General features: G+C 43.0%; 1 protein-coding gene across 1 annotated transcript in view; it reads right to left on the bottom strand.

The window, feature by feature from the left end:
- Positions 1-12,618, bottom strand: part of CCDC68 (coiled-coil domain containing 68) — a 58,013-nt gene extending 45,395 nt beyond the window's left edge. The window contains exon 1 of the mRNA XM_027769939.1: positions 12,519-12,618. The gene's annotated coding sequence lies outside the window, so the exon portion shown is untranslated. The remainder of the gene's footprint in view (positions 1-12,518) is intronic.
- Between the last annotated feature and the right edge of the window lie 225 nt (positions 12,619-12,843).

The raw sequence follows: 12,843 nt of genomic DNA, 5'->3' as shown, positions 1-12,843 counted from the left end.
ATTTAAGTGGCTAATCTCATCAATTTGGTATTAACAGTCTTCACAATTTATTTCCCAACTATTCTTTCCCCTTAATCAATAGATATTTGTGAAGTAACTACTGTATGTTCTGTTGAAAAAAAAATAAAGATGCAGTGATGGATAAGATAAAAAAAAAAACAAAAAAAAACCAATTCATTATCACTCCCAACAGATGACACTAACATCTAATGAATAGCTTACATTCTACAAAGCAATGCATGCAAGTCATAGTGAATAGCAATCTGCATGATAACCCAATATCGCTGGGTCCCCCAGGATACAGTAAACCCATGAGAAGAGTTGAAGCATTTTATAGGAAACACATATAAGGCTTGTTATGGATCGAACTGTGTCTGCTCCAAATTCACGTGAAAGTTCTAGCCCAGAATGTGACCTCATGGAAATGGGCCATTATCGCTGTAGTGAGTTAAGCACGAATGAGGTCATACTGTAGGAAAGCGGACCCTTACTCCAATATAGGCCTGGTGTTCTTATGAAAAGGGGAAATTTTGAGAGAGATATGCGCATAGGGAGAACACTACGCAAAGTTGAAGGCAGAGACTGAGGCGATGTTTCTACATGGCAAGCAGCATCTAAGATGGCCAGGAAACCACTAGAAGCAGGGGGAGAGGCCAGGAGTCTTCCTCACAGCCTCAGAAGGAATCAAACCTACTGACACCTTGACCTTGGATTTCCAGCCTCCAGAACTGTGAGACATGAAATATCAATGTTGGTGGCATAGTATTCAAGGCACTGGATTCCCACATGGCCCACTGCTGCTGGAGTCCTGGACCCAGAGGTTTGAAAAGCATGCTAGACACAGGTGTTTCTAAGCCCAAAATCCTGAGAGGAAAATGGAAGAGAGGGGATTGCAGAGTGGCCATTCCCCATGAGGGGCTGAGTTTTCACTTTCCCTCTCTGTCTCTTCAGCAAATGCACATGCCATATGGCAAAAGAGGGAGGGGGGAGAGAGAGAGAGAGAGAGAGAGAGATATAAACTACTGGCTTGGTATACTGTGTCAATTTGTTACCAATAAAAATCAAACTTTTAATGAGACTCTAGCGATTGTTAACAGATAAGCAAGATGAATATAATTGCAATTTCTTGTCTACATGAGTTTAATATTTTTCTTCCTGTTCATTTCCTTGTAAACTGCATTTGTTTTCCAGATTAATCTTTCTAATGTGTAGCTCAAATCATGTTCTTCTGCACAAAAATTTAAGTGGCTAATCTCATCAATTTGGTATTAACAGTCTTCACAATTTATTTCCCAACTATTCTTTCCCCTTAATCAATAGATATTTGTGAAGTAACTACTGTATGTTCTGTTGAAAAAAAAATAAAGATGCAGTGATGGATAAGATAAAAAAAAAAACAAAAAAAAACCAATTCATTATCACTCCCAACAGATGACACTAACATCTAATGAATAGCTTACATTCTACAAAGCAATGCATGCAAGTCATAGTGAATAGCAATCTGCATGATAACCCAATATCGCTGGGTCCCCCAGGATACAGTAAACCCATGAGAAGAGTTGAAGCATTTTATAGGAAACACATATAAGGCTTGTTATGGATCGAACTGTGTCTGCTCCAAATTCACGTGAAAGTTCTAGCCCAGAATGTGACCTCATGGAAATGGGCCATTATCGCTGTAGTGAGTTAAGCACGAATGAGGTCATACTGTAGGAAAGCGGACCCTTACTCCAATATAGGCCTGGTGTTCTTATGAAAAGGGGAAATTTTGAGAGAGATATGCGCATAGGGAGAACACTACGCAAAGTTGAAGGCAGAGACTGAGGCGATGTTTCTACATGGCAAGCAGCATCTAAGATGGCCAGGAAACCACTAGAAGCAGGGGGAGAGGCCAGGAGTCTTCCTCACAGCCTCAGAAGGAATCAAACCTACTGACACCTTGACCTTGGATTTCCAGCCTCCAGAACTGTGAGACATGAAATATCAATGTTGGTGGCATAGTATTCAAGGCACTGGATTCCCACATGGCCCACTGCTGCTGGAGTCCTGGACCCAGAGGTTTGAAAAGCATGCTAGACACAGGTGTTTCTAAGCCCAAAATCCTGAGAGGAAAATGGAAGAGAGGGGATTGCAGAGTGGCCATTCCCCATGAGGGGCTGAGTTTTCACTTTCCCTCTCTGTCTCTTCAGCAAATGCACATGCCATATGGCAAAAGAGGGAGGGGGGAGAGAGAGAGAGAGAGAGAGAGAGTCTGTTTAAGCCACTCTGTTTGTGGTACTTTGTTAGAGTCACTCTGGTGAACGAATACAGGCACTGTTTATGTTGAATAGCCTGTAACAGAGGTGCGTCCTAAACTTAACCCTTGACTCATTCATTCATATAGTAAATATTTACCGAACATGACTGCAGCTGCAGGGACTTTCTGGCGAAGGGAAGAATGACGTTAAAGGAATGAATAATGTCTGGGGAATATGAGAGGTGGCAGTAGTGCCATGAAAGCAGATCATGGTGACGGGATAAAAGGAGGCGGTGTTGAGATGGGCGGTGAAGGAGGCCAATCGGAGCAGATGGCATTTGAGCACATGACCAACGAAAGAAGATACACGCCACCTGCTGCCTGTTAGCAGGTTCCAGGGCAAATGGGATCTGCCTGGAGTCATGTACTAAAAACAAGGAGGCACTCGGTGTAGCCTACCCAGTTCTTCTCTTTTACCTTTCCTGTAGCAGGCCTTGATTTTGTTTGCTGGGTTTGAGAGCAGGATTGTTGTTTTCAGTAGACTGAAACTTACTGAGACTTCCAATTTGCCTAAGGAGTTCTCGCCTGAGCCACATTAAAACGGGACTATCCTGGCTGGGATAGCTCCCCCAGATTGAAGGGACGGCAGAGTACAGCAAAGTCTGTGAAGCTGTCAGATGCTGCCAGGCATAGGCACCTGCTCCAGGTGAGCTCAGACAAGAAAGCCCAAGGTGTTCTCAGTTCACCTTGGTGGTGCTGAATGAAAAGCACCAAGGTGGCTATTGGGCACGTGTCAGCTATCTAGTGCTTGAATCTCTTATCTGAATTCCCAAATACACAGAATTTCCATCTGGATGGGTTTTGCAGAAAAGGCCCCTTATTTGTTCCTCGTCACTCCTTAGCGCGCAGCACAGGTATGACACCTAGACTCAGCCAACCAAGTGTTCTCATGGGAAATGCCACTCAAGTTGGCCATCTGCCTTCTAAAAGTTAGAAGCAACAAAAACGAATTAGTATTCAGGAAAGAGGAGTCTAACGAAGAGCAGTGCCATGCCCAGTGGCAGGCACTCCAGTAGAGGTATCCAGTGCCCAGTGGTGATGCCAGAGGCCCTCACCTGCTCTCCTGCAACCTGATCTTGCCAAGGAACCAGTGCACTGAGTCTTCCCATGTTCCAAACCTAAGTGTCCGTCTTTCCTATCAGTTCTGGGAGCCGGTCCACCTCTTTCGATTTCTGCCAAGTTAGCCAGAGTCCATTAATCTGTTCTGTAAGCATAGGCCCTGATTGCTTTTAGTACAGTTTCTGAGCTTTGCTTTCTCAGTACTGAGCTCATAATGTTGCCTCTTCATTCGTGAGCACTATTATAGACATCGTAGATATTAGAAATTGAGAAAGTGGTTTACAACAGACGTGCCACAAGGATAATTAGGGTTCGTGAGGGGAAGAAAACCTAACATATCTCCAAATTCTTGCAGAGACCGTCTTGAATATTAAAAAGCACACCTGTTCTGCAGCTACATTACACAGTGCAGTGGGGACATCCAGCGTCAGCCGGCTAAATCTCAGGTGACTGTGAAGTGTCCCTGAAAATGATGCACAGCATACCAAAGACCTGCATGTTACACTGAACCTGAGTTCCATTTTCAAGTAATTATCCACATTTTCCTTATGTAGAATTAACTTTATTCAACCATGTGCTACTCACTTATATGCATACCTATATTTATATTACAATCACTGCTATAGCAAACTCAGATTTGAAATCGAAGCCTTCTTAAAAATATATTTCATTTTATTTATTACCATTATTTTTTTATTTTTCTTTTATTTTCTTTGTAGAGAGATTTTTGCTATAGGGCACTCGCCAGAGAGACAGTGAGACAAAAAACAAGAAATCACCTCCCCCCCTGGGAAATCATCCTGTCCCAGTCCCTTCTCCTCCATTCTCTTCTTGGGAGCTTGGACACACACATACATGCACCTAGCGTGAGTTTTAATTCACCAGATCTGGGACTCGAACCATGGTTGACCAGGCGGTAGTCCAGCAACATAACCATTACACCATCTCCTGGTCCTTTTTTTTTTAAGAGAGATTTTGCTATAAGGCGCATGCACTCACTGGAGAGACAAAGACAGAAAGTGAGAGAGTACGCCTCAGTGAAGATGCCCAGGCTGCATTTCCTTCTCCTCCATTCTCCTCTTGGGATCTGGGGCATGCACGTACACACACTCGGTGTGAGTTTTAAGCCACCAGGTCCAGGATTTGAACCATAGTCAACTATGTGGGAGTCCAGCTATATAACTATTACGCCATCTGCTGGTCCCTATATTTAAAATTTTCTACAGGGCACATGTACTCACGAGAGAGAGAGAGAGAGAGAGAGAGAGAGAGAGAGAGAGAGAGAGAGAAAGCAACCACCAGATCCAGGACTCCAAATGCAGTCAGTCATGTGAGAGTCCAGTACCTTTACTGCATACCACCTGCTGGCCCTGAAACTAAAGCTTTTTTGATTTATTTGTTTATTTTAATTTGACAAGAGAGAGAGAGAAAGAGGAAGAGAGAGAGAGAGAAGTGAGAAAGCAAGCTGCCAGGTCTAGGACATGAACCACAGTCAGACATGAGAGAGTCTAGCGCCCTTCACCACCATGCCACCTGCCAGCCCCCTGAAGTTTTTTATTTGGGCGGAAAGAAGAGTGAAATATTGGTGCAAACACAATTTACAAATATATACTGCTGACAAAGTACCATGTCATTTACCAAAGAAGTACTTCCTACATATTATCAAAATGAATCATTACGACACTATATCATAGGCATGTCTTCTACATATATAGAATGCAGTAAGTTACAGAGAAGAGTGATATAATTTTTCATCACCTGAACCCAAACAGGTTGACCCCAAATCCAAATATCTCTGTAATGAAACAGTCTATTTTGTAGTTTACTAGTCAAAAAACAGCTAAGTATGGGACCAGCAGTTAGCGTAATGGCTATGTCGCTGGACTCCCATGTAGTCGACTGTGGTTCGAGTTCCGGACCTGGTGGCTTAAACTCACACAGGGTGTGTGTGCGTGTGTGCCCAAGATCCCAAGAGGAGAATGGAGGAGAAGGGATTGTGGTGTGGCCATCCCCTCTGAGGGGTGATTTCTCGCTTTCTGTCTCTCTGCCTCTCTCTGTCTGGCGAGTGCACGCGCCCTATAGCAAAAACCTCTCAAAAAAAAAAAAACAAAACAAAACAACAGCTAAGTATCAGCCAACACTCAATTCAGCAACTAAATTGTGAAGATGTGCAAATGATATGAATCCTGAAGCTCCTCTCATTGGGAGAAGAGTGGGGAACAGACCAGGTCTGCTGAGTGCCTACCATATGCCAGGTCAGGTATGCTACCCATAATAATCCCCACAGACACCCGAGAGGCTGGTAGCATTATTCCCATTTTATAGACGAGAAGATGAGGCTCAGCAAGATTAGGCAAAGACAGCTAGTTAATGATGGCCATGGGATTCCAACCCATGAGTTGGCTGGCTTTTTCCCGTGAGTCCACGAGCTCTGTTCAATTTCCACTTTGCCTCCTGCTGCATTCTGAATGTACTTCTAAGCCTCATTTCATCCTTCCAAGACAGTTTAGGCATCAAGGTTTTACAGAATAACTAAGTCACTAACAGTTAAGGAAGTCCTGATGGGAGACCCCTGGTGTGTCTTCCAGGAACTAGGGCAGATGTTTTTGTCCCAAGAGATCTATTCCATGACCAGAAGCAGTGCGACTCCCTGGTGTAGAAACAAGGGATTTGGACTCAGCTGACCCTGCCTGTCAGGCTCTGTCCCGTTAGCTTGTGAGCTGGGAGGCCTTGGAAAATTTAGCCTTCCTATGCCTGATCTTCAAGTGCAGAATTTAGGTGAAAGCGTTAACTTCCTCATCGATGTATGTGAGAATTAGATAACATAATTCATGGAAAGTGCGTGATGGAGTCTCTGACATTGAGCACACATTAAATCAATGGTAAATAATTCTATTTAGAGCCAGCAGGTGGCGTGGTGGTTAAGGTGTTGGACTCCCACATGGCTGACCATGGTTGGAGTCCTGGACCTGGCCGCTTAAAAATCATGCCAGGTATGTGAGTGTGCATGCCCAAAATCCCAGGAGGAGAATGGAGGAAAAGAGATGGCAGCGTGGCCATGGTCCTGGGGGCTGATGTCTCACTTTCCCTCTCATGGTCTCTCTCTCTCTCTTTCTCTCTCAGCAAGCACGCATGTTCTATGGCAAAAACTTTTAAAAAATCATCTTTATATTATATTCACAAGTCATTATGGACATTTGCTTATGGGGCATCATTCTAAAGCATCAACCCTTATGCTCAGCTGCCCCCTTCTTCTCTCACTCCATTAACCAATTAGTCCTCTTGCTTTGAAGTTTTCAAGATGAAAATGGGAAAAGAAGCAGATGCCAATGACACACATCACAGTCGCTTGCAACCTTTACACGGTGCCCTTTTGGAAAATTTATGTTGTGACTTTATAAACTATTTTCAGAGAAAACAGTTCAAGAATTTATGAAACATCTAAAGCTTTCTAAACTCGTCCTGGTGTATTTTAGCCTCATCATAATTTCCTTCATTTGTAAAATTATTCAGCACATAAAAATGCCAAGTGCGGGTGAGAAAGTGGATCTCCATCTTTTCCTGATGAACACGCAACATCTGCCCACTCGCTGGACCACAGTTGGGCAGGTTTCTCTACCGTGCAACCCAGAAATCCCACACCTAGGCATATACCTGAGGGAAAGGAAAATTCTCTCCCATAAAACCTGTACAAAAATGTTCGTACTTGTCAAACCCTGGGAGCAATTCAAGTGTTCATGGGCAGGTAACGACCACTCAGCAAAGAGAAGAAATGCACTACAGATCCACGCAACATGCACGAATCGCAAAGGCACCCTGCTGACTGAAAGCAGCTGAATTCAAAGGGTGACCTTCTCTATGGTTCAATTTATATAGCAAAAACAAAACCAAAACACCCAAAGCTGTGGGAAAGGAAAACAGGTAAGAGGGAAGTTGGTTCTAGGAGCCTGGGGGCAGGGTCGGCTACTAAAAAGACATAAAGGGCCAGTCAGTGGCATGGTCGTTCAGGTTATTGGATCCCACATAGCTAACTGTGCACAGTTGGAGTCCTAGACCCAGCAGTTTGAAAAACATGCTGGTTCTGTGTGAAAGCCCAAAATCCCTGAAAGGAGGGTGAAATGGAGAATTATACCATAACCATTCCTCATGGTGGGAGGAGTACGGCAGGGGGTCTGCTTTCTCACCTTCTCTATAGCTCACGTGTTCCCTGGCAAATTTAAAAAAGAAAAAAGATGTGGGACTTTTGTGGTGGGAGGGGTGAATTTATTCATTTGCCAAAACTTACAATTCTCTATTCTAAGGTGAATATTTATTTTAAAAATAGTAATCCATAGTAAAACAGGAAAAACAGTTTTTAACCCGGTTTGTTTTTGTTTCAAGTCATTTCTCTTTCTTATACTTTAAGGGTTAACTAGGCTTGTAGCTTCTGTTACTGATGCAATCTATAACTATTGTAACAAGTAAGGTCATAAATAAGTGTATTTGTTTCAAAGAGGAAAGTAAGTCCCTTACTTTAGGCTATGTTCACAAAAATGCAATGAGTCCAGGGTACCAAGCAAGAAATCTAGGAGACAGGAATGTTTGCTCAAGGGACACAATGTAAAAAGTTAAAATTGGGAAAACTGTAATAATGTTATCATTTACTATAAAAGTTACTCACAGATGTTTAGACTGTTTTGTAAAACAGTATAGCTTAAAGGAAATACATTGTAACTTCCCTCAAACTTTCAATGTATATCATAAATCAAAGTTAACAAATTAATGTCTCCGATCAGAACAACAACAACAAAAGGTCATAAATGTCAAGCGAAAGGAAAAGGTACACAGAACAATCTTGGGAAAATCATGAGGGTAAGAGAAACACTAAACTAACTACATTCACGTTATAAATAACAATGGATAAACAAGAAGTGTAACTGAGTATAATGTGCTGGAGATTTCTGTTCTGGGAGTAGGTTGTGGGTTTGTTAGCTCTGGGTCCCTCCTTGCTCGAACACTGCTAAATAAATTGCTTCTCTCTTTGGTTCACTTCTTAATCACTCATAGAAAGGGCTGACAGATTTTAGCCGGCAACAATGGTACCCTGGAAAAAGTAAAATGCAACTAAGATTCCAAAAATGTATGAACTCTTCCTAATGTTGTAAAAACTAATTAGAAACCACAATGAACGGGATTGATTTTCCTGCATTCAAATCATTGACTCACCCCGCAAAAATGTAAATGGTTAAAATTAAAAAGGAATCAAGATTGTTATAAAGCTGGTTACTGAGCTGCTGATAGGTAAATAGGTGGGTAGAACTGTTCATGCTATAAGATTAAACAGTAAAATTTGATATTCAGTAAGATGACAAAAATAATAAAAGTTAAACATTTTACGAAAGTTAACCATATGCACTGTTTACAAAGGTGGGAGAGTAGGAGGAGTTATGTAAAAATACACAAGACGCCCAACCTCTATGGTGCAGTGATAACGTAAGTACTGGATTAGGTCAGAAGCCACAGTAGGCCAGCCATGGGTTCAGGTCCCCTGGTCAGCTTGAAAACACTGGGCACACAATGGTGCCTAGAATATCAAAGAGCTCAAGGACTGGGAAATAGGCATCCTGGCATTACAAGACCCTGCTAAACGTGCTTTGTCTGTCTAGGTCTCTCTCTCATGTACATGCACATGCTATCATTAAAAAAATAAAAGAATTCATAAGAAATATAAGAATATTTTCTACAAAATATAAATCTAATTCATGAACCTAGGACTCCTTCTCTCATCTTCCTATGCTTTTCCTAACAATTTTCTAGATGCACAACATTTTCTTACTCTTCATATTTAGACTATCATGTTAATGTCTAGAAAGTCTACTTTTAGCCAAGAGTGGATTCCTACCAAGTTCCAGTGATAATGGAAAGATACTAGAGTGAGGGGAAGCTTACCAACAGAATAAAACTAAATTTCTTGTATCAGATCATAACAATGTGAGCTCATCAAAATAATTAGAAGTTGCGGGAACCAGCAGTTAGCGTAATGTCTATGCCACTGGACTCCCACGTAGTTGACCGTGGTTTGTGTCCCGGACCCGGTGGCTTAAAACTCACGCTGGGTGCGTGTGCATGCGTGCCCAAGATCCTGAGAGGAGAATGGAGAAGGGATTGCGGCGTGACCATCCCCCCTGGGGGGTGATTTCTCACTTTCTGTCTCTATGACTCTGTCTGTCTGTCTGGCGAGCGCACGCGCCCTATAGCGAAAAACCACTCCAAAAAAAAAAAAAACTTAAAAAAAAAGAATTAGAAGTTGCTTAAAGCACATATGAAAGTAAGAAGGTTGAAGATTTAATTTTTGTATATGGTATATCTTCTCAAGAGACATGTGACATGCAATCATTGGTATAAGACTAGAAAGTGTGCCTGTTTAATGATTTAAAAAAAAAAAAGACTTTACCAAGGGGAAAAAAAATCGCCAATGAGAACTAATCACTTCATGTAACTACAGATCGATAGTGTAGTGTTCTCACCTAGGAGTTTTAAGATTATTTTAACATTGCATGCAGAAAAAGTGAGCTTCAAATGAACACATTCAGTTTTGCAAAACTGTATTACTTGACCTAGGTTATCTTGTTTTCAAAGTTTAAAAGACTGAAAAAAATTATTCATATTCTAAGTTGCCAAAAATATAGATTTTAAAGGTTTTTTTTTTTTTTACTTTATTTTTTGCTATGAATGAAACAAGAGAGAGCAATCACATCCTCAATGGGTGCCTTTAAAAAAAAAAAGATTTTTGCTATAGGTGTGCGTGCTCACCAGAGAAACAGAAAAACAGAATGTGAGAAATTACTCCCAAGGTGGTTGTCCAGGCTGCAGTCCCTTCTCCTCCATCCTCTTCTAGGGATTTTAGGCATGCACACAGAGGCACCCAGTGGGAGTTTCAAGGTGCCCGGTCCGGGACTCAAACCATGGTTGACCACATACGAGTCCAACACCTTAACCACTACACCATCTGCTGGCCTTCAATGGAGTCTTAATGCCATGATCCATCTACAGCTGCAGCCAGCCCTGGGTCACGCACGTGCCCACCATAGTCAGGAAGGTTGCTTATACAGGGCCCCCGCACAGTGCCCTGAACAACTATTATTCAAAAAATATTGTTTCAATGAATCCATGAATAAGCCCACAAATCCACAGATGCACCAAATATTTTCTAAAACTGAATGTACACACACACACACACACACACACACACACACACACAATTTGTTTTCCAAACCCATGCAGATGGCTCGTTTTGTGCTCAGTAAAATGTAAATTCATTTAAACATGTTATTAAATTCACAGTAACATTTTGCCATTGTGAAATGTTTTTAATTAATAAATAGCCATATAATTTTGAGATAAATAGTTCAAAGGATTTTTTTTAATTTTGAGACGTTTTTGCTCTAGGGTGCGTGCACTCACCAGAAAGATAGAGAAAGATAGACAGACAGTGAGAAATCACCTCCGGGGGGTGGGGGGGGGGGGATGGCCACACCACAATCCCTTCTCCTCCATTCTCCTCTCTGGATCTTGGGCACGCACGCACACATGCTCAGCGTGAGTTTAAGCCACCATGTCTGGGACTTGAATTGCAGTCAACTACATGGGAGTCCAGCAACATAGCCATTATGCCAACTGCTGGTCCGTCAAAAGATTTAAAACTCTTACTTTAAAAGATTTTTTAATTCCCTTCCAAGTCTTCAGTTCTTCCCTTTGTAAGTCATTATCTCAAACAAATGTGCACCTCAGTTTTCAGTTGGCCTAAATATGGATCACAGCTCAAGTACACTATTCAGCACCTTTGTAAATAAATAAGCTAGCAAATAATATGTCTATTATTAATTCAAGACATAGGCCCTGTACTTATTTCAAAAGTTCCCTTTCTAGTTAGGGCCAGCGAATCAATTTGTTTTGAAAATTACAAAGGGTAAGAATCTTCTTAGAAGGTGGCTTAGGTCCCAAGAAGTCTAGCTTGTTTTCATTCTTTCTGTAAATAGTTGAGGACTAGACCCTGCCTTAGGCACAAATTCCTGTGTCAGGGGCCTTCACTCTCAGATTGTGAGTGTAAGGGGGGAGGGGACAGCCCAGGGACAGCTGAGCAACAGCTCAACAACAGCCCCAATTGTGTCTGCCTGGCTACCTGACACTCCCGCTCAGCTCACATTTCTGGTAATCCAGACTTCTGTAGAGCTGAATATTTCATAGCATGAAGCAAAATCAAAAGGACAGATTATCTTTTCCCTATTGCAAACCCAGAATAATTCCCTTCTGTAGTTTGATCCCTCGTCTAATCTACATACCTTGAGAAAGTAAAAGAGGTTTTGATTCCCAAGAGAAAAAAAAATGGGTATGATATTATGGTACAGGCACAGCTTCAGTTATGCTCAGGGCTAATTGTCTGCTCTAATCTTTACATCAATTATTGTTTCTCTTTTGAAAACGTTTGAAAAGTCACAGCTATGTCATTATCCAACCACAAACTATACTTGCTCGGAGGGGACTGTCAGAAAGCTGCAATTGCTCCTCTGCACAGGTGCCTAGAGCCCTGAGGCTTCCAGTTCTAAAACCCCTGCCACCCACTAAACAACAGAAAATGTCAAGCCATGTCCTTTTGCTACACCTGAAGATAAGGAGGCCAACCGACTGAATGAAGGGTAAGACAACCATTGGTTCCGCTTTGCTAAAATTGCAGGTGCGGTGATCTGTCAAAGATGCCGAGCTGGAGTTAACAGGTGACAGCGTTTTCCAGAGTGCTGTGCTCCGTGGGCTCTGAGATTAGCGACGGAAATCACAGGATCCCTGGCAAAGCGATTGTGTAACAACTACGTAAATAGTTAAGCAGACCTGCGGGCGGCCGGCTAAGGTGGGGGGTTCCTTTCTTTGGGATGGCAACTTTTTTTTCCTTGGAGGAGAAGAAACTTCACGCCAAGGAATCCCAGCCCAGAAAAAAAAAAAAAAAAGGCTTACAGGCAGGAATACTCTCTTCACCAAGAACCCTTTGCAGGAAATGCCCTTGGTGCACCAAGCTCCGCTGGGGGAACCCGCCCCAAGGGCACCTGGACACTTACCCATCCAGCCCGGGTGACCGAGCGCGCGCGCGCGCACTGCAGGACTCAGGTCAGCAGGTCACCAGTTCGCCTACCTTGGAGGTCGCCCAGCCAGCGCAGGGTCCTGGCTCTCTTCCTCCCCTGGGTAATCGGGCCTCCTGGCAGGGTCAGCTCCTAGGGCGGTTCGGTGGAGCTGGGGCCACCGCCCACTGATTGGGATCCGCCCCGCGGGGCGCGTCCAGGGCAGAGTCCGGCGCCCTGGTGGCTCCGGGGAGGAGCCTCAGCTCCCGCTGCTCCTGAAACGCACACGCCCAATGCAGGAGTGCCAAACACTGGCCCTGCCTTTCGCAGGACTTACTAAGAGGGGGTGAGCTGCCGCGGCTTTTAGAGGTTCCTGGCATCCGAAGTTCAACTTCTGCC

The sequence above is a fragment of the Tupaia chinensis genome, unplaced genomic scaffold (assembly GCF_000334495.1).
Source record: "Tupaia chinensis unplaced genomic scaffold, TupChi_1.0 Scaffold000098_2, whole genome shotgun sequence".
Taxonomy (NCBI): Eukaryota; Metazoa; Chordata; class Mammalia; order Scandentia; family Tupaiidae; genus Tupaia; species Tupaia belangeri.
Note: the sequence above shows the minus strand (reverse complement) of the source record. Positions and strands in the feature narration are given on the sequence as shown.